The sequence below is a fragment of the Echinops telfairi genome, unplaced genomic scaffold (assembly GCF_000313985.2).
Source record: "Echinops telfairi isolate 266 unplaced genomic scaffold, ASM31398v2 ScPeMD7_7474;HRSCAF=8512, whole genome shotgun sequence".
NCBI classification, from domain to species: domain Eukaryota; kingdom Metazoa; phylum Chordata; class Mammalia; order Afrosoricida; family Tenrecidae; genus Echinops; species Echinops telfairi.
Window position 1 is genome coordinate 2,917,769 of NW_022111378.1, and position 7,463 is coordinate 2,925,231.

General features: G+C 35.6%; 1 pseudogene; it reads left to right on the forward strand.

The window, feature by feature from the left end:
• Positions 1–380: 380 nt before the first annotated feature.
• Positions 381–1,170, forward strand: LOC101653510 (annotated as a pseudogene).
• Positions 1,171–7,463: the final 6,293 nt, after the last annotated feature.

Here is a 7,463-nt window from a genome sequence, read left to right on the forward strand (position 1 = left end):
CAAAATTATGTAAAATCCTTTATATTTGTTTATTTTAAAAAATGAAGCCCTTTCTACTAGATAGCTGGCATTCTCCTTTACATAGACAATGTTTTCCAAAGTAGGTTATTAGACCCAGGGAAGGTGCTGGAACGTTCCAAGAGGGCTGCAAAAGAAAATACCTAGACTTTATCCTGGATTATGGAACATAGTCCAAACGTTTTTAATTACCATGGGGGACACAGAATACATATATATCCTCTTATATATTTTTTCCTGAAAAGGCAGTAGGCTAAATAAGTTTGGGGATCTATGGCACAGACATTTAGCTCTGAACAGTCAAATCCCTGCAGTGTTGTTACTAATGTTCTTTCTTTTTATGTTAAAGATGAACCGGGAAGATGGCGGCCGGGTTCAAAACCGTGGAGCCTCTGGAGTGTTACAGGAGGTTTCTGAAGGAGAACTGCCATCCTGATGGAAGAGAACTTGGTGAATTTAGGACCACCACTGTCAACATAAGGTCAATTAGTACTGCAGATGGTTCGGCTTTGGTGAAGCTAGGAAATGCTACAGTCATTTGTGGAATTAAAGCAGAATTTGTAGCACCACCAACAGATGCCCCTGATAAGGGATATGTAGTTCCTAACGTGGGTCTGCCACCCCTGGGCTCACCGAGGTTTCGGTCTGGACCTCCTGGGGAAGAGACCCAAGTGGCTAGCCAGTTCATTGCAGATGTCATTGAAAATTCACAGATAATTTAGAAAGAGGACTTAAGTATTTCTCAAGAAAAGCTGGCTTGGGTTCTATACTGCGATCTCCTTTGTCTGGACTATGATGGGAACATTTTGGATGCCTGCATGTTTGCTTTGTTAGTTGCTTTAAAAAGTGTACAGCTGCCTGAAGTCACCATAAGTGAAGAAACTGCTTTAGCCAAAGTTAATTTAAAGAAGAGGAGCCATTTAAATATTAGACATTAGCCAGTTGCAACCTCCTTTGCCATATTTGATGAGTGGGAGTGGACTGACTGGCACGAAACTGCAGGACTGTCTGAGCCGAACAGTTACAAGACACAAAGAAGTGAAAAAACTGATGGATGAAGTAATTCAGAGTATGGGACCCAAGTCAACCACATCTTACACACGACTTATAAAAACGGGATCTGTTAGCACTGTGCACCAACCTTTGCATTAAATATCAAACCATGTTCTTGATGCTCCTCGTCTTCCATAGTGCACTTTCACAGGCAGGAAAACCATTTTTTGGAAAGGCAATGACTGAAGCAAAACCACCCTTGGTTCATTAAATCATTTCCCTGCTTATTTAAAAATCATAGGGTTGTGCTTCTATATAAAGTTTGTACATCTAGCAATGTAAAATACCGACATGTTAAAAAAACAAACCCCCAAACCAAAATGAAGTAAAAACTCAAAATACTTTTGATTCAATGCTCTTTTCAAAGAGGAAAAAAAAATAACACGAGACTCAGAAAAAAACCCAAAAAACCCTCCAAGTCCATTTCAATTTTAATTTCCCTACTTTTGTTTCCCCCCTAGTGAAAGAGAACTGCGGCAAAGAAATGAGCATACAATCAGGCCATAAGGAAACAATAATGAAGCTTGTTCGGATTGAATTGTGTTCTCCTAAAAAAGAAGTCCTAACCCCCAGTGCCCATAAATGTGACCTTATTTTGAAATAGAGTAATTAGAGATATTATTATCTAAGTTAAATGAGGCCATACCACTGTATTGTGGGCTTTAATCAAATATGAGTGGTGTAATTATAATAAACAAGAAGAGTGAAGGCTGTCATGTTATTTTGGGAAGCAGAGGTTAGAGTTACAAGCCAAGGAATTTCTAGGATTAGCAAATGCTGGGTGAGATAAGAAAAGATGTCGCCCTAGATCTTCAGAAATAAACTCAGATTTCAGATTCCTCACCTCCAGGAAATATAATGTCAATTGAAAATTCCTGTTTTTATAAACCACCAGTTTGAAACAATTTTTTTATGGTCAAAACAAAACCACGGCTTTCCAGTCAATTCCTACTCATAGTGAATTTATATAGAAATTTATATGGGAATCTGTACAGGAGCAGTGAACCTCAAGAACCTCTGGAGAAGCAGCTGGTGGGTTGGGACAGCTGATTTTGTGATAATCTAATGTTTAATCTTACAGTGCCACCAGGACCCCTTAATTTCTTATGATAGCCCTAGGGAATTAATACACTGAGACTAGAGAAGGTAATGGAGCAGTGATATTTCAGATAGGGGACTAAGGGGAAGCTTCTGGGAGGAGGTGACATTTTAGCCTAGATGTGTGTGAGGTGAGAGAGTTATCAGGTGATACTTGAGGGAAAATACCATTACAAAGACCCAGAGGCATGACATATGAGTAATCTGAAGTGAGGGACCAGTCAATTGAGGATGAACTTTATGCTGGGTTGAAGGTCAATGGAAAAGAGGATGATCCTCAATGAGATAGATTGACACAGTGGTCACAACACTGGGCAAAGATATATTAACCAAAAAAATATATTAGCAACTGTGAAGATGATGGGGGAACTTGGCGACGTTTTGTTCTACTGTATATGGGGTCGCTATGAGTAGAGACTAATTTGTTGGTACCTAACAAGAAGCTAATGTGGCTGCAGGGAAAAACAACAACAAAAACCAGGGTGGCAATGAAGTCACAGGTGGGTGGCAAATCCTAGAAAGTTTTTAGGACAAGGTAAGGATTTTGATTTTTAATTACAATTTTTAAAGCAACTTGTGCAATGTTAAAAGAAATCGAGAAGAATAATGTTGTTTACATTATAACAAGACAGTTTAAGCTCTCTTTGGGGGAATAAGTTAGTGGACAAGGAGGATCTATTGGTTGAGAAAATAAAGCCTCGTCCAGTTTCTGGCTAACTAGGAGCTATTCACCAAATCCAGCCTATTCAATTTCATAGGTTCTTGATCAGATCCTACTTCGAGAAGTGGTGGAAGGTTAACTAATCTGTTTTGATAGTTTGACTCTGTGTGTTCCTTCATCTTTCTGTTGATACTTCCTAAATTGTTCAACATTTGCTCATAAAATACTTTAATAGTGCAATATGAGTGTAGGTTTTTTCTTTTATTTCATTTTTTAAAAATGTCTTTATTCTTGAGAAATTGAGTATTTTCTTTTCTTTTGGTTTTATAACAGGTCTTCATACTTTTCATGAAAATATTTTATTGGATTCTTGAGCTGCCCTTTAAAATCTCCTGCTCAATTCTTTAACTTCATCATTTTTTCCCCATTTGCTTTAATTACTCTATTTTAAGAACAAAATTCAGAATCCCTTGTGACACTTTGATTTTTTCTTTATATCCTGTGGTATTCTATTTTTAAATGATCTATTCATTTCTTCATGCATGATGTCCTTGTGATTAGAATACAAATGTTGGAAACAAAGAAGAAGGATTGGTGGTTGGAAATATGACTTTGGAGACAGAAATGGTGCCGAAGATTGTATCATAGGATTTTGCGAGACCAATGACTTATTATTTATCATGAATTCCCTTTTCAATAACATAAACTGCAATTTTGCATGTACCTTGCCATGAAGAATAAACAGAATTCAAACCAACTATATATATGTGGAAAGAGGAAATGGAGAAGTTCGATATCATCAGTTAAAATAAGGCCTAGGGCCTACTGAAGAAAAAGGAATCAATTGATATAAGCAAGTTTATGTTGAACTTGAAGAAAATTATAACAAATCCATAAGAACCAAAATATGGCTGTAAGTAGGGCCAACATGAATTTTACAGGCTAACTCAAGAATTGAGTTGACCATTGAACCTAGTGACTGAAGACCAGATGAAAGAACACATATATAAAGAAAGAATTAAAACAGCTGTATGACTAGGTAACTTATTACAATATTTCAGGTGAGAAAGTTAATGATTGAAGAGAAAAGGAGTGGGGAGCCAACCAACCCAGAGACAACGGAGAACCAAGAGATCTAAAATAAATGACAAGAAGGTCATAGGATGCCTGGTGGGGTTCGAGCCAGTCTAATGTAGCCAAGAGGAAGTACAGAGAGCTGAATCAAGGTCAAACATAATAGTGGGACAGGAGGAAAGTAAAAGGAAATAGAGGAAAGGACTAGGAGGCAAAATAAATTTATAGAGGTATAACTATAGGCATGTACATATGTACATATATTAATATATAATGATAGGGATATAGGTCAGTATACATATAGGTTAAGTATTAAGGTAGTAGATGGACATTGGGCCTCTACAAGTCAACCCTCAATGTAAGAACACTTTGTTCTAATAACCTAGCATTCTGTGATGTTCACCTTCCCAACACAATCGCTGAAGACAACATGGGTGGTTAAGCCAATGTGGTGAAGAAAACTGATGGTGCCTGGCTATTACAAGATATAGAATCTATGGTCTTAAGGGTTCATGTGGGAGGTAGGGAAAAAAATGAGGAGTTGATACCAAGGGCTCAAGTAGAAAGAAAACGTTTTGAAAATGATGATGACAATGTATGTGCAAATGTGCTTGATACAATTGATGTATGGATTGTTATAAGAGCTGTAAGAGCCCCCAATAAAAGGATTTATTAAAAAATTTTAAGTTATTTTATAGTTCTTAGTATTTGTTGTTTTTAAATTATTATCAATTGCATACTATTGTCAGAAACAGGTTGATAGGGCTGAGTGAAGAGAAACTTCTAACTCCAAATTTTATATATTAATCTATAAATCTGAGCAGAGATTCTCACTGAGGGTTTTAACCTCTACCTGTAGGAATATAGAACAATTTCTGGAAATATTGTTGGTTGCTATAATCGGGTTTGGGTGCTGATGGCACCTAGTGGGTAGAAAACCTATCCTACACACCCTATAAAGCCCCTACATTGAAGAACTATCTGATTTCAATATTAACAGTACCTAGATTCAGAAATTCTACATCAACAGAATGTTACATCACTAGAAAAGGGGAAGACTGCCCAAATTGAAAGAAGTAATATTAGAGAAGGGCAGGGAAGTAGTAAAAAATAAAATAACCACAAAAACACTAAAATAAAATTAAGCAGACACTTGTGTCTAAATAAAGGAAGAGTGGAAACTATACTTTTAATACATGCTTCATGTGACTAGCTTCATGTCTGCAAGGCCAAGAACAATGAGAGCCAGCGGGGAAAAAATGTTTCCAGTTAAGTTGAAAACTAATTGCCTCATCCTGAGCACATGCTATTTGAGCTTGGTATAGAAAAAAACCCTAGGGGCTCATACAACTCTTATCACAATCCATACATACATCAATTGCACACACAATATATTTTGGATACAGGCAATTATTCTATTACTGACCTAATTTTATTGATGAGGAAATTGAAACTTAGTTAGATCTAGAAAGGATTTGAACTAGAGTGCAATCTGGAACCTAAATAGTAACCCTGTGCTCTGTAAGTTTTTTTTTTAAGTGCCCGAGTGACCTAAGATAACTGACTTAGTGAGAACAATCTTTATATTTAAAATGTGGATACTAATAATTCACAATCAAATAATAACTTAACTGGTCATTATTCATTACTTTCATTTCTCTTTATACCTCCCTTTTCTTTTTTGATACTTTCGTGCAGGGTTTTTCAAATAAAATGACGTTTCTTTCTTCTAGTATGTATATGTTTTATACTTGCTAGCTATGAATATTGATATGCAATTAGTTGAGACATGGTATTAAAATGTGAAACAAATAAAATTATGCTGATTGATTTCACCTTTTTGTGACCCAGAGATTTGGTGCCACACAGAGAATACAGATTGGCTAGTATTCTTGTTTTCATTTTCAGCTATCAGTTGGTTAACAACAACTTCATATTTAATCTATTCATTTTTGTAGAGATAGGCATTTCATTGATTGAAATCATGATGATGAGTTTTATGAAAACATTATGTTCTCCCAAAACTCATCTTCCTATTGGGTTATAAAACTATATATGTCAAAGAATAAACAATAACTTTGTCATTTCTTGTTATAGGATTTATATACAGCTTCTTTTGTAGCAAAAGAATACATGAATACAGTCATGAATACAGTACTTTGCCAGAATTGTTCTAGAGAACCCAGAGCCTATTGGATAAACAAAACACCAAAAAACCAATATCAAGCACTGAGGGAAATACTTTGGTCATTATATTGGATGGTCAATTCTTGTGTGTGCATTTCACTGGGCTTTACCCAATTAAATCTTCATCTTGGAAAATATATAGCTGAAGCCTAGGTGATTTAGATATTTGCTGTAATATTTTTCAAACTGCTTTCTACTGTAAAGGGAAGAAATGTAGGTGATAGTTTTCCAAAGGAGCAGAAAGCATTGTAAAGAAAGTTCCAGTGGTCTCCTGATTTAAAAATAGACTGGAATGACAATGATAATATGAATCTATTATAATTAAATAGCTAAAAATGATTGAACACTATGTTTAAAATTTCATTTTCACTGAGTTCTTTCCATATGTACCTTATGAGGATGATATTAAAAATTTCCTAAGTAAACTACTACCTAATTAAATTAAGTAGCATGTACAGCTAATAACTGGCAAAACTGGGTTACAAAACCAGCTGCTCTGACACCTGATCCAGGGTCTTTAACCAAAAGAAATGCAAATTCTTCCTTTGTCCACCACATCTCTCACAAGGCCTAGACAGTGACCCTCAGTGATATACAACTTAGCAAAACCAACAAATACCTACTTTAGTATGAGGAATCAAAGTTCCAGTAGGTTTTCCGCCTACACAATTAAGCTATTTGAAGCTCAAAAATAAGTCATCAGGAAATGCCATAGAGGTCAATTGGTCTTCATATCTATTTTAGGCATCTTCTGAGTCATAGAACTCAAGTTACTCTTCAGTAAAACATCTGACATAGGATAGATGCTCTTATAGATATCAGTGTTCTTCCAAGAGCATATGTTTATAAGCCCAGGACTACTGATAATGCTAGTGCTCATTATCATTAACTGCAAGAGCTAAACTTTATTGAATACTTGCCATACTTGCCATGCTAACATTTTATCTTCATTGTGTTCTTACAATACTTATCGTATGAGATTGATAAGGGCAAGGTCAATAAAAATATATGTTATGATGTCAACATAAATTTATGGTGTTTTTTGCTTCTTCATGAGCATGGAGTCAATGTCACAGAATGTGTCTGAGGATGGCCTATAAGGATAGTCATCATATAGGATCATGCAAGCATCTTTTCATGAATTAAACCATGATACTTTGAATTGTATATACAAATGTCTCAGTTTATGTATAATATTTGAATAACCAAAACTCCCCTAAATGGAAAATATATTAGAATTATCTCATTCTACCACTGATGATCCAAGCAATCCATTTAGAACAAGTTTTAATCTTTTATCACATGGTAAAGCTACTTTTTTCCAAAGTGGTACAAAGGGTTAAAGTGCTCAATTGCTTACTGAACGATTGGA